Source organism: Saccopteryx bilineata, chromosome 3 (assembly GCF_036850765.1).
Source record: "Saccopteryx bilineata isolate mSacBil1 chromosome 3, mSacBil1_pri_phased_curated, whole genome shotgun sequence".
Taxonomy (NCBI): domain Eukaryota; kingdom Metazoa; phylum Chordata; class Mammalia; order Chiroptera; family Emballonuridae; genus Saccopteryx; species Saccopteryx bilineata.
Genome location: NC_089492.1, coordinates 39,238,003 through 39,261,775, shown reverse-complemented (window position 1 = coordinate 39,261,775; position 23,773 = coordinate 39,238,003). Strand labels below are relative to the sequence as shown.

General features: G+C 34.8%; 1 protein-coding gene across 1 annotated transcript in view; it reads left to right on the top strand.

The window, feature by feature from the left end:
* The window catches only part of CPQ (carboxypeptidase Q), a 597,449-nt gene that overhangs the window by 217,133 nt on the left and 356,543 nt on the right, over positions 1-23,773 (top strand). The window lies entirely within an intron of this gene.

Sequence of the window (23,773 nt, the reverse complement as noted above, 5' to 3'; positions counted from 1 at the left end):
GGATATTTTTCATTGGGTTTTGGTCAGCTATCAAGATGAGAAATCTTTCCTAACTGGAGTGGTATGGAATGCCTTGGTAGCACAGCATTTTTCAGTTGTCTTTTTATGAACTTATAGTATACATTTTAGCCAGAAAAGAATTTTTGGTTGTCAGGTAGTCAATAATTATTTATCATATGCTTCCTATATGCTAGTCCTCCGCTGGGAACTATTCCTCAAAATTTGCCTTTTTGTTACTTTTCTTTTCTCTGTGTTCCCCATAACTCAAGATTGCTGACACATTCAGTATTTTAGGAGAAAAGAAAAGCAAAACTGATCAGAAAGGCAGACAAGGAAGAGATGAGTCATGACAATCTTTATGCTACAAAAAACTGAGTTTAGCATAATTCTAAGTAGAGAGTAGATACTCAATTTATAATTCAGAACCAATTATTTCAATGAATGGTGTCCTGCAATGTGAATGCCTGACTGTTTTCTTGCTGATGAGAACTACAGTCAGAAATATTTTCATTTTGGCTTAGTTGATAAACAAGCGTGGAGCACGAACCATGTGTAGACATTGCTGGGAGTGAGGCAGGATGGTCAGATCCATTCAAGGCAATGTCTGTCCTCTGGTACCTCAGGGTTGAGTGCAGAGAAGATGTGGACATGAACACTGTATCTCAAGGAAGAATGTCCTAAGATTAGTAAGAAAAATAGGAAGTCTTGTGAGAACACAAGAGAGGGAGGTATAAATACTTCTTGGGGGAATCCAGGCCTTGCTAGGAATCTTTCTACACACTTTTCCCGGCTCCTAATTGTGAATATTCTTAGATTGTTATCTCAAGTTTGGGCCAGGCCTCATCAAGATGGGTAGGTGTGTCAGTTTGCCTTATTATATAATCTACCTACTATAAATTTAACCTTATTTTCCAATTTCTTGCTTAAGTTCTGAGTTCTTTGCACAGCAGTGTCAAATATCCTGAATGTCACTCCTTTCTCTACCCAAATGAAAATCACTAATGCACAACTGCATTAGTAATTGGCTATCACTAAAATCACCACTGCTGGGCACCTAATAACATACGATCTCCCACCCCCTTTACTCCTACCAGTTTCTTTCCTATAAAACTAGGAGCTATAAAATAGGAAGCTCCTTCACTAACCTCCCAGCTTTTGTAATCAATGCCTTTTTTTTTGTTGGAAGTGGAAAGTTATGTGTATTTCTCTGCTTCCAAGGTAACTAAACCATTTTGAGAATTAATTACTTAAAAAAATAAGATTTTAAAAATCTTAACACAGATAAATATACCACTTGACCACTCCCTACTACTATATTCCAGTCAGTATCTTTAGATAAAAATCACCAATGTGAGTTTGGTGTATATTCTTCTAGACTTTTCTTTCCATGCATTGACATATGCATGTATGTATGTAAGTAGTATGTATGTATGTATGTATGTTATATAAATATATAGTTTTGTATTTTGCTTGATAATTTTTGTTTGTATGTTTTAAAAAGCTATAATAGATTCAAAGGTTTACCTTTCTTTCCTTTACTAGACAGGTCAACATGAGAGACTGATCACCATGATCCAATCACAGACTAAGTTGCATCAGGATAGGCTGCAATCTTGTTAAGACTCAGACTACTCTGGTATTCCCTATTTCTGGAGCATGGCCCTCCAGGACTTTAATTTAAAAGCCTGGTAGATCTTTGAATCTGTAGCTCTGGTAGAATACAGAATTTCTGGTCTTCTTTCCAGAGATTTTGCTTTAGCTCCATAGTTTTCTGCTCTGTGCAGCTTTAGAAGTTGACAAACAACTTGTCCAAGAGACCAACTCTGTATTCAAGGCCCCTCAAATCTCCACTTTTATCCCTGAAGGCTGAAAACCTGCCAGAGGATCTGATTGTTTCTCTGTCCCAGAAACTATTCTCTGCCTAGTCCTATCCAAATTCTATCCTCTAGATCCTGAATGAACCAGCTCAGAAGTGGCATGACACCCCATGCCTATACTCAGGCCAACTCTGAAATTGTCTCTTTAATTTTACTTTTTTTAGTCTTCTATGCTTTAACATATGTATATATTAAATATACAATATATTTATTCGATATATGTGTATATATATATAGTTTCTAATAGCTTTAAATATATGAATTTTGTAATTTACTTATTTATTTGTTTAGTGGAAATGTTGGCCTACTATGAATAATGCATTATACCTAGAAGTAGAAATTTTTCCTCAATGTTTTTAACTCCTGCAGATTATTTGATTGCATAATATACTGTTTTCTATAGTTTATGTAGCCTTTTCCCTACATAAACTCTCTCTCTATATATAAATAATATGCTGATTATTTCCAATTTTTTACCTTTATAATCTTACAGTTAAAATTCAAGTGTATGCATGTTTGTGCACTTATTTATGAAAATTACTAATATCTTGAATTTCTGGGTTAAAAATATGGATTTTTAATTTTAATAGAAATTGCCAAATTATTCTCCAAAATGATTAAAATTAGAAGCTTATCTTCGAGGCTTCTTTTCAACTGAACCAATACTTTCTAGGTCTCTGTTCAATCTAGTAGCTTGGTTGAACCTAGTACCAAATAGTTCTGTTAGGTACTAGGGGATGCCTGTTGACTGTTTCAAAGACACTGAGCACACTGAGGGCTTGATTGCTGTGTTGCCCTTGCCCTTTTGACCCTCGTGATATCTTGAGGTGCATTTAGTACCTTTACAATGTGTTAGATCAGAGGTTGGGAACCTATGGCTTGCAAGATGTGGCTCTTTTGATGGCTGCATCTGGATCACAGACAAATCTTTAATAAATAAAATAATAATGTTAAAAATATAAAACATTCTCATGTATTACAATCCATTCATTTCCTACCACTCATGTTCATGGTTGCGGGTGGCTGGAGCCAATCACAGCTGTCCTCCGGAACAACACCAAATTTTTATTGGATAATGCATAACGTACAGGGGTCGTTGTGAGGTCAGGAAGTAAACTTCCCTCCTTTTAATCAAATAGTCAGCTAGCTAATTGCAGAAACCCTTTTGATGAAGAAGATGGCTAAAAGAAAAAAAGATGAGGAGTATTGTACTTTTCAGCAGGAATGGACAAAGGAATTTGCCTTTGTGGAGAGAGTAGGTTCTGCATTGTGTCTAATATGTAATGATAAAATTGCATCGATGAAACGGTCAATTATAAAGTGGCACTTCAACACATGCCATACTACATTTGCTTCGAAATATCCAGTGAGGGACAGCAGGAAGAAAGCATGTCAAGAGCTACTGTGCAGAGTGCAAGCTAGTCAGCAGCAACTCCCTGTTTGGACCCAACAAGGTGACTGGAATTTGGCTAGCTTTGCTGGTGCTTTTGCAATTGTGAGAAACAGAAAGCCATTCGCAGATGGGGAGTATGCCAAAACATTCATGCTTAATGTTTCCAATGAACTATTTGATGACTTTTTGGATAAAGACAAGATAATCAAATGAATAAAAGACAAACCTATGTCTGCAAGAACTGTTCATGATCGTACCATCATGATGGCAAATCAAATTGAGGCAACACAAGGAAGGACATACATGAAGTCCCATTCTTTTCTCTCACTTTGGATGAGTCAACAGACGTAAACCATTTATCCCAGTGAAGCATGATTGCAAGGTATGCTGTCAGTGACACATTACGTGAGGAAAGTCTTGCTGTTTTGCCTATGAAAGAGACAACAAGAGGGGAAGATTTATTCAAGTCTTTCACTGAGTTCACTAAAGAAAAAAATCTACTGATGGCTAAACTTATTTTGGTGTGTACTGATGGTGCTCCGTGCATGGTGGGGAAAAACAGAGGATTCATAGCGCTTCTTCGTGAACATGAAAAGAGACCCATCCTAAGTTTTCACTGCATCCTACATCAGGAGGTGCTTTGTGCTCAGATGTGTGGCGAGCAGCTTGGTGAAGTGATGTCACTGGTCATTCGGGTGGTCAATTTTATTGTTGCCCAAGCTTTAAATGATCGCCAGTTTAAAATACTGCTGGATGAAGTTGAAAATAATTATCCTGGTCTGCTTCTGCACAGCAATGTGCGTTGATTGTCAAGAGAGAAGGTGCTCGGCTGTTTCGCGGCTTGTCTGAGCAAAATCCAGACTTTTCTTGAAATGAAAAACGTTGACCATTCTGAGTTAGCTAACACTGAATGGCTCCTGAAGTTCTACTATCTCGTGGACATGACTGAACATCTGAACCAGCTCAATGTGAAAATGCAAGGCGTTGGAAATACAGTCTTATCCCTTCAACAAGCAGTGTTTGTATTTGAAAACAAGCTGGAACTCTTCATTGCTGACATTGAAACAGGTCGTTTACTACACTTTGAAAAACTGAGAGAGTTTAAAGATGCATGCACAGCAAGTGACCCTGCTCAACATCTTGATCTCCAGCAGCTAGAAGGCTTCACATCTAATCTCCTGCAGTCATTCAAAGCGTGCTCTGGAGAATTTTGTGAGCACACTCATCTTTTTAAGTTAATCACCCATCCACATAACTGTGCAGTGGACAGCGCCAACCTGAATTACATCTCCGGTGTCTCCTTCAGAGATTTTGAGCTACAAGCTGCTGACCTGAAGGCCTCAGACATGTGGGTGAATAAGTTCAAGTCACTGAATGAAGATTTGGAAAGACTTGCTTGACAGCAAGCAGAGTTGGCGAGCAAACACAAGTGGGGAGAAATGAAAAAACTTCAATCCGTGGTCCAGCTGATTGTCAAAACTTGGAACGCACTTCCCGTCACATACCACACACTGCAGCATGTGAGTATTACTGTACTGACAATGTTTGGCTCTACATATGCATGTGAGCAGTCTTTCTCACATCTAAAGAACGTTAAGACCAACCTACAATCACTTTTAACAGATGGAAGTCTCAATGCCTGCATGAAGCTTAGCCTCACCATGTATCAACCAGACTACAAAGCCATCAGCAAAACCATGCAGCACCATAAGTCACATTAATGGTAAGAAGTACTTTATTCATCATTGGTTAGTAACAACATAACAACATTATTAAAAAGAATTCAGAGACTTATTGTACTTTAAAAGTGTTGTTCTTACATAAAATGTACACATTTACTTGTATTTAGCATTGAACATATTGTATGACTCTCACGGAGTTACATTTCAATATATGTGGCATTCATGGCTTTCTCAGCCAAAAAAGGTTCCTGACTCCTGTGTTAGATGATCATGCAATGGATTATAAGCCTTCAACACATTCTCTAAGACCTCAGGAAAATAACGTTAGCACTGAGTAGACATTCAAAAAAAAAATCACCACCAAGAATAGTTTATTTTCAATACAGGCAATTTCCCAGTTGAAAGTTTAGCTTTTATTGCCCTGAGAGAATACCAGCCATTGCTCTAAGCCAGTGGTAGTCAACCTGGTCCCTACCGCCCACTAGTGGGCATTCCAGTTTTCATGGTGGGCAGTAGTGGAGCAACCAAAATATAAATAAAAAGATAGATTTAACTATAGTAAGTTGTTTTATGAATATTTATTCTGCCAAACTTAGCAAAAATCTGACCTAAAGTACTTGGTAATTAATTTTTATTATATGCTTTAACTTGCTATAACTCTGTTTTATAAATTTTATAAAGTAAAGTTACTTTCCTACTTTATAAATCACCATTACTGTGGAATTGGTGGGCGGTTAGAAATTTTACTACTAACAGAGATACAAAAGTGGACGGTAGGTATAAAAAGGTTGATTATCACTGCTTTAAGTGGTGGGGCCTACTCTTTATTCATATCAGTCTTTGTCCCACATGCTTGTTATAAAATCAGTCCTGTGGATGGTGGCTCCTCAGTGTATTTGAATGTCTTTTCAGATTCTCTCAAGCTCTTTGGTTCAGTAGCAGTTCCTTTCCTTGCCAGGGAAGATAGCCTTTTCTAAGCATTTATCGGTATTGAGCAATGGGAAAGGTTGAAACATGGGATGTGCAAATATGTTTAGCCTATGGGAGCTCCACCAGTTCATGGCACAGATCTGTTAAGATAGTTGTCCTGGGTCTCCTTTCACTCCAGGGTAGAATTAAGTTCTTTGCTGAATAGTTAGGAGGTCAAATGTCTCAGACCTCTGGATACTAAACCTACCATTCTAAAGAAAAAAAAATTTATTTCTCTTTTCCTTTATACTGGCTTAGCTTTGGCAGCATTCATATACTCTCTGCCTTTCTGAAAAAAAAAAAGAAAAAAAGCTGTAGTGCTTAATTTCAAGACCAGTAAATGAATTTTCAAAGTGAGTTTCCTGGTAATCAATGCTAATTTATTTTGAATTAAAAAAAATTGAATTTTGATTTATTTTAATTTTTTGAAATATAGTAGGAGAGGGGTCAGGAAGTCAGGAATAGAGCAGTGTCTCTTCTGGAGTCATTCATTTATTCATTCTTTATTCGGCAGTTGTTAAATCACTACCCAGCATTAGACATTGGCTTTGCATTGGCCATTGAGAAATGGATAAGGCTGTGAGACTTTTGTTGATGCTGTCATAATAATGTCTATATTAAATCCTAAGCCAGCATGAGCATTTTAGACTATAGAAAGTAGAAACCAAACAAAAATACTCCAGTTAATAGCAAAATTGTATGTCCAGTTATCTAAAAAGTGCTCTGCTTTTCACCAGTAATTTGAAAGTGTATGACTAAGACTAAGCAGAAAATTGAGAAGAACAATGAAAGAGGCAAGAAGTTAATGGAATGGGGACAGAGCTGAGGAGACAAAGTTAGAACAGAAAGAGGAAAAACAACAAGGGTTGAGGAAGGTTGTCTGGGTCACTAGGCTTGTAGATTTTCTATTTCCCAATCAGTACATTGTGACACTGACGACAAAAGGGTATGACGAGGGTATTAGTGGGTGTAATAAATTTTTCATGTTCTCACTTCCCTTTGCTAATTCTGGCATCAGAGCTGTTGCAGGAACATGCTCCACAATGTATGGAGATACATCTTAAAACAGGGGTACTTATTCTTAGGCATTTTTCATATGTTTATATCCAGATTTATTTACTTCACAAAAACTAGGTAATTACCTAGAATACCTGGCACTCATTGCTACCCAAACTGGGGATGCACATGACAACAATGCTGGTCCAGTACACTGGCAATGAGGAGCCTTCAAGGAGAACAAGGTGGGATATAAACAGCCATGATATAAGATATGATATAATTCAGACCTTAAAAAAAATACAGACAAATATCATGGGCATTTGGTGGAAAAATCCTTCTGGTTGTTGCAGAATTGAGTAGATAGAGGGAGGCTGAACAAATCAGAAAAGTCTTCAGAAAGAAAAAAGTATTTTAATCAGTCATAGAAGATGGCTTGGATGTCAACAAATGATGGAAGCTGCAGGAATGGAGAATATGGACATTATGGGTGAGGTAATAGCAAGGAGAAAACCATAAGAAGAAAAACATATCTGATGACTATCCATGTATTGCAGGGTGAGGGTGGGGAATGTACTTTGAAGTCATACAGATATGTCTTCAAATCCTCCTTTATTTTTAAATATGGGACTATGCTCATGTTACTTAACTTATCAGAAGCTCAGATTTCTCATCTTTAAATGGGAAAATAATGATTTAGCTTGTGTGTGTGAAGATTAATCATAATCTATGTAAACTCTCTGGTCCTCAATAAATGGTAGCAAATATTATGGTATGTAGTTAGGTTGTCACAATTTTGGTGATGGGATTACTTATGACCAGGGAAGTAGTCTATGATCAAATTTTGGTTGGTCTAAAGAAGTTAGGTTAGGAATATGGACTTTAATTTATATATAGACATTGGAAAGCCATTGACAGTTTTTGACTAGGGAGTGATATAAATAAAGTCTAGAACTGGAAATTTTACTCTGATAGCAGTGCTGATGCTAGATTTATTGTAGTCATAAAATGTAAAAGATATGCGTATGACTGATTAGATATAGAAAATGGTGTCAGACTCTGTTAGTCACATCTGAGTATCTGTTCTTTCCCCTTTCACGACAATAAAAACCCTAATATTTAACTGTAAACATGGCCATCTAAAATAAAAACTGTATTTTCCAACTTTCTTTGTAGCGATTTGTAGCGATGTGACTGTGTTCTGACCAGAAGTGTCATACAATATTATGGTACACACACATCTTTTCCTTCTATCACTTCTTCTGTCTTGCTACTTGGATCTGCTGCTCAGATCACCTTGATCTACTTCTAGCTGCTCATTTGGATCCTAGGAATAGTGAAGGCATGAACTAAAAGGAACCTGATTTCTTGAACAGAACTGTCATATCATACCTAGGTTAAATTTCATAAGACTTCTCCATGAGGGAGGATTAAATGACCTTGTTGAAGCCACTATTTTGACATTTTGTTACATGGAATAGAAGTAAATCCTAGCCAATTAAGATCCAAGGGTAAAACAAACAAACAAACAAACAAAAAAACACTTTAGTTTCTAGAAATTTGAGCCCATAGCAGTTACAGAAATATAAAGGAAACATGCTTTGAGCAGGGAAGGATGATGCTTTTAGCTTGGGGTTCAATCCATGTAGAGATGTCAGATAATTGAAACCAGTGTTAGGAGCCTGGAAGAAAAGTCTGAGTTGGAGAAAGAGACTTGGAATGGGAAGCTGGCCTCTAAATAGCTCTGATAATTGAATGTATTGGAAGGAATGAAATTTCCATGGGAGAAGAGTGTAGAAAGAGTGTAAAATGAGTGCAGAAGAATGGAAGGCTAATCTTGAGCAACATGGTGTTCATAGAGTGGAGGAGACAACAGAGATACCAAAGTTGGGTAAGAGGAGATACCTGACAATGGTGGAGATGGGGTAGGGTGGGAGTAAAGCAAAGATGAGTTGAGACTCAATTGGAGAACTTTTTAAAATTTTTATTTATTTATTTTAATTTATTGTATTAACATTGATTCAAGCATCCCATTGAATAAAACACCCTCCCACCTTCCCACCCTCCCACCCTCCCCCATGTCCCTATCTATTCCTCCTTTGTCCCCTTCCCCCCAACTCCCTCCTCCCTTCTCTCTGGGACCTGCAGTCCTGCTATCTGTATCTCTGTGTTATTTATATATAATTTCACTAATCCCTTCACCTTCTCTGATCCCATCCCCTCATCCCCTTTCCTGACTGCTGTCCCTCTGTTCCCTGTGACCCCACCTCTGCCTTTATTTTATTCCTCAGTACATTTTGAAATACTTACTTCTTTTGTGCATGAAAAAATATGTGGGAAAAGAAAAGAAACTCCCAGGTTTGTTATAGTCAGGAATATATTGGTTATATATCTTTGTTAATGAATAAAATGTTATTTTGTTGACTGTTTCTGGGAGAACTTTGATTCCAGCTCATAGATTTGTTTTCTGCTTTTAATGCTGGTTATAGCTTTGTTAGGTTACTGTGAGTAGTGGCATACCAATGTGTCCATTAATGAATTATCAAGGAATTCCATAGAGGATGAATGGTCTTAGTTGAGAAGTCATTTAATGGCTTTTAAAGTTGTGAGCACATGATCATGCTGCTTAAGCAACAAACTGTGAAGACAGAACTCACGAACAGTTTTGATGTTGACATCAAGTAAAATTAATAACACACTGGATTTGATACACATTGTAATAGTATACATAATAATAATTGCTTTTTATGATAACAGCTCATATAGTAATTAGCTGTAACTGATAATAGCCAGTATTACTTGTGTCTGGACACAGAGTAGAAATTTATAGAGATAGCTGTAAGAAGAAAGATAATGAGCAGTGTAGGAGAAAAGATGGTTTGTACTAAGAGGAAGTACTGGTAGTAGGTGGACACTGTTATTTCACTTCCTAACCAGCTGGTGCTGGAGGCTAAGAGTGCCTTGCCCCCAGTGAAGCCAACCTAACAACCTAGTGTATCTATCTGCACCAGTCCCCAATCTCCAGGGCCAGAAAATCTGTTGGCCATATTCTCTCAGTCAGAGAAGATGGAAAATATTGTCATCTGGGGTTCCCTGATTTTCTGAAAGGTTTTCAGGAATATATGCATGGCTGTACCCATAGCTTTTCTTTCTCTTCAACAGGAGAGAAGGAGGCTGAAGACTACAGAAACTTCAGATATTATGATTATCTGTACTCATTAGCAGTCTAAAGGGGCAGGTCTGTGTTCATGATATTAGACAAATTGCTTAAATTTGAGCCAGTGTCTCCATTTTTAAAAATCTGGATAATAATACCTTCTTCATAAAATTTGTATGAGAGAACCTACTTAGTAAATTCTAAGTGACAACTAAAATGTAGCATGTTATTTTGATACTGATAGCAATAGTAATAATAACAATTGGAGCACTGCCAAGATGTGGGGTCTATGGAGGAAGATGTGGGGAATGTGAGTGGAATATTTGTATGGTATGTATGGGCTTTGGCCTCTTGGTGTGTAGAAAGGCAGGGGACTCTAAAAAGTAGGATAATACTGGTGGATACTATTTTAAATTACAATGTGCTGGGCATTTTGTATACACTATTCTGAATACTCATCAACAGTCTGAGCTAGACATTATCTCCGTTTTACACATAAGAAATCTGAGGCTGAACCTGATTATGAAAGCTACTCTGGGTCATACTATTTCTTAGTTTCAAAGCTGAATCTCTGGTTTCTGGTTCATATAACCTGCCTTTCCAGGACTCAACAGAATCAAAAGTTCCCTGAATATAGTTGAGTTCCATTCAATGCAAATAATTAAAAGGCCTCAGTGAGACCCTGTGAGAGTCTGTCTGGAGAGGCAGGTGTTGAGAATAAACCACTGTTGTGTGCTGGATCTGTCTTGAGGCAGAACAGAGAAGGAGTCTCTTATAGATCTGACTTGCCTTTGAAAAGCACAGAAATGATGTGCAGAGAGAACCACCAGGTATCTTTTTCCTTGATAGTACATGTGAAAAGAGCCTGTTGTCTGGTCAATGTGCTACCTTGTAGAAGGTGGTAATTTATTGAATTCCTATTCCACTCAACGTCACTTCATTTGACTTTGGAAGGGATGTAAAATGTCCTCATTTCTTAAGCTGAACTTTCTCTAGAGTTGCTGTGTAACTGATTCTTTGTCAGACTTTGTTAGAAATTCAAATGACAATGTAGTATTTATAAAATAGATTAAACCTATGGAATATTCCAGTGCGATCTGAAACCACAGCAAGTTTTCGAAGTTTTATGTTTAAAAAGTATTTTAATTAGTGATGGATTTGGAATTATTGCCAGCTGATTTCTGAATTTTTAGACATAGGCCTTAGGAACACATTATCCAGATGTTTATGAAATGCCATTTTACTAATGTCCTGTTTATACTTTGATTTGTGGTTAAAAAAAAAAACTACTTCAAAGTACCAGATGAAAGTATTTTACATCAACTAAATATTACACGCAAGCTGCTCAACAACCCTTCACCCCCTAACCCTTTCTTCCTTAAAGGGACCGCTTAACTATCATAACCTATTTTCCCAATGACATACAATAAGAATTTAGCTTGTCTTGTGAATTTCATGTGAACCTTAAGTCTTTGGTAATGATTGTTATGTCTCTTATTTCTTCTATTTTCCCTTAAATATATTTTCTCTTTGAAAGAAAAGTTTAATTTTTAAATTTAAGCTAGATTATTAGTTAAAACTATGAAAAATAGAGGAACACCTACTAATTCTCTAAAACTTAAGAACAGAATCTGAACCTTTGAAAAATCTATCTTTTTTACTTCTCACTATTAAATAGTTTAAGATGACTTAGAAACATGTATTGAAAGAAATAAATAGCAAAAAGAGGAAAATAGGCTATATTGAAACTATGCTTTTATATTTAGGCTAAGAGAGTAAAAAAACCACTTTTATCTCTTCATCTATTTTTGAGTCATTTTTGATTGAATAAACTCATATATATACTATTGGGGTATATGCACAATTTGAAACATATTTTAACCATTTCCTTGTATCATAAAACATGCTTCAAAATATGGTGTTTAATGGGTATAATTATTTGTGATGACCTTACCATCTTTTATATGGCTTCTCTTCTCTTATTATAGTACCCATCTCAATCCCATTGTGATGCAATTCACCATCCCTCTTCACTAGGTCCCATTTGGCTCACACTGGTGTTCATTAGTTTTGATCACTAGCTATTTCTAGCTCTTCAACTGCTACACATAAAGTATTACTGTGTCTCCTGAAGCCATGGGGTTTTGGTGAGACCATGTAAATTTTTATAGCCAATAAGATGTGAACCAAGCATTTACTTATTAATTAATTAGAGATATTTTCTAAAATGCTTTCCTTCTGTAATAGTAACTTGTAGTGTTCCAGCAAGTGGCTGATCTACAAGCCGGGATCCCAGAGTAAAAGTGAGTCCAAGGTGAGCACCTAGAAGATTTGTTATGGATAGGTAATGTAAGAAGAAAATAAAATTTTATTATTAGCGGAATTCTAGTCAAGGATGTAAACCTATGTTCCTAAATTCTTTTTATCCAAAATACACACCAAATAAGCAGATTCACATGGTTCAATTACCTGTTAAAAAAATCTTGAAACTGGCTCAGCAACTACTACATATCAAATAAACAAGTAAATACCCACATTGGAACAGGTAGAAAAGTCTGAGGCACACATTGGGCAGCTGCCACCAAGAGGACATCACCTGTTTGTCTGGTGGTGAGTGGAGCGCGTGCTTTTGCCAGTTCCAAAAAGAGAGTAGAAAACAAATAAACAATTCTTAAACAGTGATTTTTCCCAGGACTGAATCAAGAAGAAACAGAAACATCCATCTATCAGTCTTTTTCTGAAAAAAAAAAAAAAAAAAAAGCCTATTTGCACAATTCAAAAGCTAGTGTCTGAAGGTCTGACTATTGATTTGTCTGCATATAGGCGATGACTGAGATTTTTCCTTGGGAAACTAACAGGTATTGGCACATTTCAACTCTTGGAAGTCACTATGAGCAAAGATGGCAGGTGGATATTCACAAAAATTTGAGACAACAAAGAGCTTGGGCCACACCAAACAATAAGATTCATCTTCTACTTGAGAACATTCTTTCAAGACTGGGAGAACTAGATGTTTTATCAAATGCACAGAAGCCTAAAAATGAAAGTAAAAAAAAATGAAAGAATGACATCGGAACATTTACAGCAAAATGGTGGGATCTTGATAACATGATACGAAGCGAAATAAGTAAATCAGAAAAAACCAGGAACTGCATTATTCCATACGTAGGTGGGACATAAAAGTGAAACTAAGAGACATTGATAAGAGTGTGGTGGTTACGGAGGGGAGGGGGGAATGGGAGAGGGAAAGGGGGAGGGGGAGGGGCACAAAGAAAACAAGATAGAAGGTGACAGAGGACAATCTGACTTTGGGTGATGGGTATGCAACATAATTGAACGACAAGATACCCTGGACTTGTTATCTTTGAATATATGTATCCTGATTTATTGATGTCACCCCATTAAAAAAAATAAAATTATTAAAAAAAAATGAAAGAGAAGAATAATTCCAAACAAAAGAACAAGATAAAACTAAAATAAATAAATAAATAAATAAATGCAGATAAGGGACTTTCCTGATAAAGATTTGACAACAATGGTCATGAAGATGCTCACCAAGGTCAAAAGAACTATGCATGAACAAAGTAAACATTTCAACAACTAGAAAATACCAACAAATTATAGAGCTGAAAAATACGATAATTGGACTGAAAATTTTAAAAAGAGTTAAACAGAAGACTACATCAAGCAGAAGAAAGGATCAGAAAACTTGGAGAAGGATAGTAGAATTCATTTAATCGGAGTAACAAAAAGAAAAAAAAAATCAAAAGAATTTAGATAGCTTCAAGGACTTATGAGATACCATCAAGAGGACCAATATTCATATTACAGAGGACCCAGGAGGATAAAAGACAAAGAGACAGAAAGATTAATTAAATAAATATTGGCTAGAAAATATCCTAACCTGAGAAAAGAAATAGACATCTAGATCCAGGAAGCTCACAGAATTGCTCTGTAGAACATAAAGCCAAAGATAAATTCACACTAAGACACATTATAATTAAAGTGTCAAAGGTTAAAGACAAAGATCTTTAGAGAATTATGAGAAAACCTTTTATGTGCAGGAAACCCACATAAAAACTAAAGGTATACATATTTTTAGAAGAAACTTTGCAGACCAGCATGATTTTGTCAAAGTGTAGAAAAATATAACTGTCAACCAAGAATACTCTACCTGGCAAAGTTGTCCTTCAGAATTGAAGGATAACGTCTTTTTCTTTTCTTTTCTTTTTTTTCTTTTCTTTTCTTTTCTTTTCTTTTCTTTTCTTTTCTTTTCTTTCTTTTCTTCTTTCTTTCTTTCTTTCTTTCTTTCTTTCTTTCTCTTTCTTCCCATTCCTTCCTTCCATTCTTCTTTTTTTATGTTTCCAAAGAAAACTTTTATAAAATTTTTTAGAAAATTAAATTTAACAGGGTGACATTGATCAATAAGAGTACATAGGTTTCAGATAAACATTTCTATAGCTTTTAAACTATTGATTATGTTGTATACCCATCACCCAAAGTCAAATCATTTTCTATCACCTTATATTTGTCTCTCTTTACACCCTTCCTCCCACTTCCTCCTCTGTCTTCCTCCCCATATCCTTCCAGTAACCACTTCACTTTGTCTATGTCCATGAGTCTCAGTTTTATATCCCACCTATGTGTGAAATCATGTAGTTCTTAGCTTTTTCTGATTTACTTATTTCACTCAGTATAATGTTCTCAGAGTCTATCCATTTTGTTGTAAATGTCACTATGTCATTATTTATTATGCCTGAATAGTATTCCATTGTATACTTAGTACCACATCTTCTTTATCCAACTCTCTATCATGGGATATTTTGGTTGTTTTCATGTCTTAGCAACTGTGAATAATGCTGCAAGACAAATTGTAGTTTTCTAAATAAGCAAAAGCTGAAGGAATTCATCGCCATTAGATCATCCTGACAAGAAATGTCGTAGGGAATTCTTTAAGCTAAAATAAAAGGATAATAATCAGGAATAGAAAAACATATGAAAGCATTAATATCACTAGTAAAGGTAAAAATATAGTTTAGAATACTTCAGTGTTGTAACAGTGGTGGGCAAAACACTTCTAAATCAAGCATATAGGTTAAATACAAGTGGAAACAATAACTAAAACTAGAATAATTGATTACTGGATACATGAGATAAAAAGATATGAACTGTGACATCAAAAACATAAAATGGGTGTGGAGGGATAAGAATGTAGAGCTTTAGTATGTGTTAAGCAGTTATCAACTTACAATAGACTGTTATAAATATAAGATGTTTTATGTAAGTCTCACGGTAACCACAAAGCAAAATCTATTATAAATATACAAAACATAAAGAAAAAGCATTCCAAGCATACCACTATTGAAAATCATCAAATCAAAAAGGAAGAGAGCTAAACAACAAGAAAGGAAGAAAGGAATTACAAAACAATCTAAAAATGACAATGGCAAGTCAGTACAAAACAATAATTACCATAAATGTAAATATAAATGGACTAAAGTCTCCAATAAAAAGACATAGAGTGACTGAACAAAATTAAAAAAAGAAAGAACAAGGCCAAACTATATGCTGCCTACAAAAGACTCATTTAGCTTTAAGAATGTGAACAGACTGAAAGTAAAGGGATGTAAAAAACATATTCCATGTAAATGGAAACCAAAAGAAACCAGAGGTAGTGAAACTAATATTGGACAAAACTGACGTTAGGCCAAAGATTGTAACAAGAAATATAATATAATGTTAAAGGGCTAATCCAACAAGGGGATATAACATTTTTAAATATTTATGCCCACAAAAGCATATAGATATATAAAGCAAATATTAACATAGCTGAAAGGAGAAATAGGTACATAAAAAATGCCAACAGGTACAAAAAAATGATGCTAGTAATTAAGGAAATGCACATCAAATCACAATGAGATACCACCTCATATCTATTAGAATGTCTGTCATTAAATAGAGAAGAGATAAGTGTTCACGAGGATGTGGAGAAAAGGGAAAAAACCCTTATTCACTGATGGCAGGAATGTAAACTGGTGTAGCTAGTATAGATAACATTATGGAGTTTTCTCAAAACATTAAAAGAGAACAACCGTATAATTCTAGGTATATATTCAAAGAAAATGAGAACAGGATATCAAAGAGTTACCTATACTCCCATGTTCATTGCAGCATTATTCACATTAGCTAAAATATGGAAACAACCTACCTATGTGTACTTCAAGAGGTGAATGAATAAAAATATTGAGGCATATATACACACACAACAGAATCTTATTTAGCCACGAGAAAGAAGGAAATCATGCCACATGCAACAACATTAATGGACCTTGAAGACATTATGCTAAGTTAAATAAGCCAGACAGGGAAAGACAAATATCGTATGGTATCACTTATATATGGAATCTAAAACAAGAGTAGGAAACTATCAGCACATGGGTCATGAGAGTGCAATAGTGATTGGTAAAAGGCTTCAAACTTTCAGCTATAAAATGAATAAAGTCTGAGCATCTATTGTAAAACATGGTGACAATAGTTGATAATACTTTGTTGTATAATTGAAATTTGCTATGAGAGCAGAACTTAAGTGTTCTCATTGTGAAAAAAAGATGAATATTTAAGGTAATAGATTAACTAGATGGGGAAATGTTCCACAATGTATATGCATATTAAATAATTTAGATATATACCTTAAATATCTTATAATTTTATATGTCAGTTATACTGAAAGAAGTCTGAAATTAAAGAAGCCTTTATTATTTTTAATAAATGGACTTGGGCTATTTGTTAGCACAGTACCATATACATTTAGATTGGCAATTTGGTATATAGATTGGACCTTGTGATCATCAAGCAAACACATGCTTACCTTTCTTTCAATGAATTACGTACAAAGTCACTGTACATTCAGGGGTCCCCAAACTACAGCCCACGGGCCACATGCGGCCCCCTGAGGCCATTTATCCGGCCCCTGCCGCACATCCGGAAGGGGCACCTCTTTCATTGGTGATCAGTGAGAGGAGCATAGTTCCCATTGAAATACTGGTCAGTTTGTTGATTTAAATTTACTTGTTCTCTATTTTAAATATTGTATTCATTCCCATTTTGTTTTTTTACTTTAAAATAAGATATGTGTAGTGTGCATAGGGATTTGTTCATAGTTTTTTTATAGTCCGGCCCTCCAACCGTCTGAGGGACAGTGAACTGGCCCCCTGTGTAAAAAGTTTGGGGACCTCTGTTTAGATTCAAGTGATTGGGAAATACTTTTTCTTACACGTCTGTTTACAAATGTTCTTTCAGCTGGCTTTAGGCATATGTATTCAATAACTCATATTATGTATAAATCAAGAATTTACACCTTCATTCTCACAATATTTGATTATCCCTACCCATATTTTTCTGTTGGTATGGCAAATATCTATAGCAACTTTAAGATAAAGATTTTTTTAAGTCTAAATTTTGTAGTTTATGATTGAGAAAGCTCAAAAGAAAAAATTCTGTCAGTTTTTCTGCCATCTAAACTTATTTCTCTTATTTTATATATTTTTTATTCTTTGTGTATAAAACTCTTGTAAAACTTGGCATTTTCTCTATATTCTATCAAAATTTTTTTGGTGTATTACAGATTTCATAATTAAGATTTGAAAGACTATAATATAGTCCATTGATATTGAACACCATATTTTGTATTACAATTTCTTTATTATTGAGGTTTGTGGTTGCTTTAATTTTTTAAAATAAATTTTGTTGGAATAAATAATTTTATGCAAATATGCTAGAAAATAGGAATCCAATTAGCATTATTATATAAATAGATTCCAAGTCTAAACCCATATTCCCAAACAGGTACCATTGATCCAAACATTTTTGATACTTCCTTTTTGAAATTATCTTTAGAACCAATTAATTAGCCACAGATTAAAGGATAATTTTATAACATATATTTGATCGGGCCCTAAATCATTTATTCATTTTGTTCATAATATTTTGACTATTTCCCAAAACCAATTCTAATTAAAAAACAAACAAACAAATCTTGTCTCTATTTAGACCATTTATAAGACTCCCAAATGTTCCAAAGGCAAGTGTAGAGAAAAAAATTCAAATAGCTTTTAAAGCTATGGGCAATTACTACTATCACTGTGCAGCCTCCCACAGTAAGGGCTTTGGAGGAGTAGCACTCCTTTTGTTTAATGAGATGAGTAAGTTTGTTACTATATTCATTGTCTGTAACTCTATAGTCACACTTTTCATAAAACTAATATTCCAAATAATTGTCAGTTCTTTGAGAACAGGAACTGATTCTTTCAAAGCACCTCTATTGGTGTCTGTACTTAGTACATAACTGTGTATATTTGTGAATATTTCTCTAGAAATGAATACTCTGTTGAGGATAGACTTCTTTCATTGATAAATATCTATCTTTGAATAAACCCTTTCTTCCGAGGAAGGCTTAAACTGTCCAACACTTGTGACCGACAATTATGCCTCACCTGGGAATTTGTTAGAAATGCATCCTCCCTGGTCCCATCCTGAACCTACTGAATCAGAAATTCTGGATATTAGGCTCAATGATCCATGTTTTAGCAAGCCCACATATGATTCTGACACCTAATATATGATCAATAAATAGTAAAGTTTACCTAAAGAAAAACTGAAAATAAATTTAAGGAGGTTAAATTATAATTAGAGAAAGTTGATGTCAGAGGTCATAGTTACCAAATTCAATAATGTTTTCTGAGCACACATGGGTCAAAAATTATGCTGTAACACTGCTTACACAAAAGCAGAAGAGATAATGTCTTTATTCTCATGGAGCTAATGGTCTAAGAAATAAAGATTGTAAGGGTTATAAAATGTGTAAATAAATACAATGTTTTGTGATACTTTAATACAGAAGTATATGCAAAATATGGTGGTGATGATTATTGTTACCATTTATATAAGCCACATGTTATCTCTCAGGCACAAGTGCTTTTCATAACAATATATCATTTCTTTCAGTCTGCCCATAAGAAACAATATAAAAGATTAAAATGTGCTATGGGGCTTGAATTGGTTTTCTTGAGTCTGGAAGGAATAAAAGCTTGGTCTCAAAGTTAACTATTTCTTGCTCAGAGCACTTGAGGTATTCATGAACTGTTTGTTAACTCACTTCAGAAATGGGTATATGGGCATCTATCTCAGAATTGATAAGCAGATCCAATAAGGTAATGGATAAAATTGCTAAGCTCAGTAAATATCTTAAATGTTCAAAAGATAGTAATTATTTTTATTGCTGTTAACAGTATTCATCATTATCACCATCACCATCATTTTCAGGGTAATCATCACTCTTATTAGTGTGATGAGTGGCAGTGGACTGTAGTAGCTTCTGTATAAGTTAAGAGGATGTACTCAAGCCAGGCTTCCAGCATTAATTCTGGCTTTGTCTACCTCAGTTTGCTCATCTGTAAAGTGGGGACAATAAGAGTCTTTACTTCATGGGGTTGTAGTGACTGGCAAATGAATTAATATATGTACAGCTCTCACATCCCCCTCACAGCCCTGGGGCAAATGCTTAGTAAGTGCTCACCATTGTTATTATTAATCTCTTTGGAACATTCCATGGACTACTCTGTCAGAGTTTAAACCTTGTTGGTATTTTGTGATTTTCACGGATGGGCTTATGCTTTAGGAGTCCATGGAACAAGAACAACACCTCTCCTTAAGTCTGTAGGGTTCAAAGCTTCATTAGTTATTTGAGTAAAGGCCTTTTAATGGTGCCCAAAAATAAGGGGGAAAACTGATGTCAAAGTAAAACTTCAAAAAAGCAAAGGAGAGTAAAGTTTTAAATCAAAGGGCTGGGCATCCACTTTTATTTCATGGGAATGTATTATTTAAGCAAATTTACTGATAATGATGCACAGATGCTATTGGTAGACATTATTTTCCTCCTTTGAAGTAACTGAGTGCTCATTTCCGATCTGCATCAACAGTCTTTAAAAAATTAATTCTGTGCCCCTCTTTATCATTGTGGAGCTGCAATCTCATATATGACTTTTATGAAGATTAGAAGACTGAAACATGGACCTATTGCCTCAGAGGCTGAGAAGATGTACACAAATGCGAATAACAGATAAAATACTACCAGATGTACAGGAAGAGTCCTTGAACACAAATGTGATTGACATCAAGAAAATATTTGCTTTGTAATTCTGCCTGGATGGCACATTGATGGATCAACACTGCAGAGGGATTCAGCAGAAAATATTTCACATAATTGATGGTGGAAGAAAAGAAAATTTCAACAGATATTTTTTTACTAATTTGCCACAGGTGCTCAAATTTCTGTGACCTAGAATTTCAAGGATTAATATTGCTACTGTGATAGCTTCAGGCTTTGCTTTCAGGTTATTTTATAGGCCGTTGCATGGACTTTTAAGAATTTAATTCTTTTATTGGTAATGCTATAGTTCACATGATTACAGTCTAACAGGATGACTATAGTTTCTCAAAGAATCAAGGGAGTATTAGCTCAATTTACATCACTCCAAATTTATGTTCAATCTCTATCTCGTGTGTACAATGCATGTTCAGTTATGTTATTTTAATTTAGCATTATGTCATCTACATGTTTCCACAAAGTGATTTTGGCCATTTACTTTTCACGCGTCAATTTTCTTTCTATTTCCCTGAAATTTCTCTGCTGGATTATTTCTAGAATTTTATATTTATACACAGAGATGCAGGGAACATCTTAGTATAAATATATATTTTTTTAATTTATAATATTGCCAAGGAATTGATTCTCCATAGCAGGATAACCAAAGTAAGAAGTTTTATAGTTCTTGCTACATATTGAAAGATCACACCTAGAAATATCTAATTTATAGTATCATCAGCATGACATGACATATGTATACTTTCCCCAACAGTTTATAAAATATTGGATTATATTTTAATTTATATATGTAATGGCTTTTCAAAATACAAATAAGGTAAAATTCACCACCTTAACCATTTTAAGGGTATAATTTAGCGGTGTTAAATATATTCATAATGTGTGCAACCATCAGAACCATTCATCTTCATAACTCTAATCTTTTTAAATTGAAACTTCTATACCCATTAAACAATAATTTCTTATTTTCTGCTCCCCTTCCCCCTTGGAATCCACCATTTTACTTTTTATCTCAATGATTTTTACTAATCTAACAACCTCATGTAAATGGAATCACACAGTGTTGTGTTTTTGTGACTGCCTTATTTTATTTAGCATAACACTCTCAATACTCATCGTGTTATATGAATTTTCTTCCTTTCTAGGCTGAATAATATTTCATGTATATCTGTATCACATTTCGCTTAGCCATCAACGAACACTAAGATGAACAATGAAAACATTTTAGCTCTTGTGAATAATATTCTGATAAATACAGACATACAAATACCTTTTTGCAATCCTGCTTTTAATTATTTTGGGCATATGCCCAGAAATGGAATTACCAGATCAGATGGTAATTATATATTTTGAGAAACCATCATATGGTTTTCCAAAGACACTGTATCATTTTAAATTTCCACCAATAGTGCACAAGTGTTCTAATTTTTTTATGTCTTTGCCCATACTTGTTATTTTCTGTGTTTTGAAAGTAGACATCCTAATAGATAGTAAGAAATAAGCATCTTTTCATATATCTGTTGACTTTTCATTCTGCCTGTTTCTAAAATTAGGGCTAGATACTCTACCACTGGGCAATATGCTTAATTGTAGAAACAAATTATAAGACTTTTATATCTTGAATTCAAAACCATAGGTAGGATGCCTCTCAGTATCATTTTCCTTATTCATGCCTAGGCGCATGCCCAACTCACTATTCCATAAGAACACTTAGCTGTAGCTTATTACTACAGATTTGTTTAGAAACATTATTTAAAGAGCTTGTTCAGAAGTGTTACACTGACCTCCTCCTGAGTAAGAGAATCTGAGAACAAGGAGAGTTTGTTGAATCTCAGACATCATGTATGGTAACATGAATAATAAATATTTAGATTGTCTCTCTACATGTTTTAAAAGACTTTTGGTCTTTAATTACTCTACCATTCCAATGGGAAAATGAGCACTGAAGAAATAATATATCAACTGATGTCTACAAAATAATTACTATATGCCAAACCTTGTTTTAAATTCTTTACATATATTATATTTCTTATATCTCATAGCAATCTAATGAGGTCAATACTGATATTATTATCCACTTTACAGATGTGGAAACTAGAAACAGAGAGGTAATTTGATTTCTTGGTGTTATGCAGGTAGAGAATGTTAGAAGCAGGAGTTGATCTAGGTCATGTGACTTCATAACCTGCCCTGAATCAAAAGTTAGAGTTGATCAAGCATATTCCACAGTAGGACTTCAGATTCAGGGTTTCTGTATTATATGTCTTGAGTTGATAAGTCATTTTTCCTCTTGATAAAGAATAACATGTTCAGTCAACATTTAAGGAATATTCATAAAAGATGTACTCAGATGCTCGTAAGAACTTTAGATTACACAATCTTAATAGGAATGATATAATGGAGAAGTTAACAAAATAAATATTTAACATTTATTGAGTACTTATTATTTTCCAGAGTAACTGATTAACTTGTACAAATTTATTGAATGTGTAAAATAATTCTATGAAATAGATATTATTATTACCTCCATTTATAGATGAAGCCACTAAAGCAAGGATAATTTGACTAATATCAATTAGCAGTAAGTGGCAGAGCTCTGATTTGAATCCAGACAGATTTGCTCTTGATCCTGTTCTTAATCACTTTGTTATGCAATTTTTCTAAGTAAGTAAATAGTCACCTGACATATGGTTACAACAATGCAGTCACACCAAGAAAGCAATGATAATGGATTATTGTGTTTATGCAGGTGGAGGTTGGAGTCAAGTCTATAAGGGAGAAATGTATTGGGGCTGAAAGGAAGAGAATAAGACAATCAGAAACAAATATGAAGAGAGACATTACTATTAAAAGGAGGGCTTTTAGCTTGTGCTTTGACAGAAGACGGGACTGGATGATGCAATGAAGCGTTCACTCAGAAGCCTTGCCTACTTGGTCCTGAGCGAGCTGTGGTCTAGAAGGGCAAACAGGGACAGTTTGAAAGAGAAATTTTAGAAAATGAGTTTAATAAACTTTATTAGCACATACAGGTTCAATCAACAGTAGATTAATATAAACTTCATTTACAAGTGTTTCTAGTAATGTAAGAAATATCTGGAAATTAGAAGAAAAAATTTGACCAGTTGGGGTAATATTTCTTCTTTAGTGCCAAAAGTATAATAGTTTTCCTTTTTTTTCTATAGCAATACAATCAGGGACTTGGGTTTATTCAGCACTTTTCTTCATGAGAACACAAATGTTCCCATTGTTCTACAGTTTTCTGCAAAGTGTTCTACTATTAAGTCAAGGCTACATATTCAGACCTCTGTGTTTGAGTGAGAAGAGAGTAACCTCAGATCTAGTCTGTGACTAGAAATCTGGGTGTATCTGGACCAGTATTCTTCCATATGTATGGGTCTTCTCGTCTACAGCTTTGATGGATTTCAGAGCTCCTTTTATCTCCTGGAAATCATCTGTTCACCTCTTGGCCACAGAGGCACTCCTAATGTTCTTTCAAGTTTGAGGCAATTTGCAACTAAAAAGTTTATTCAAATTATC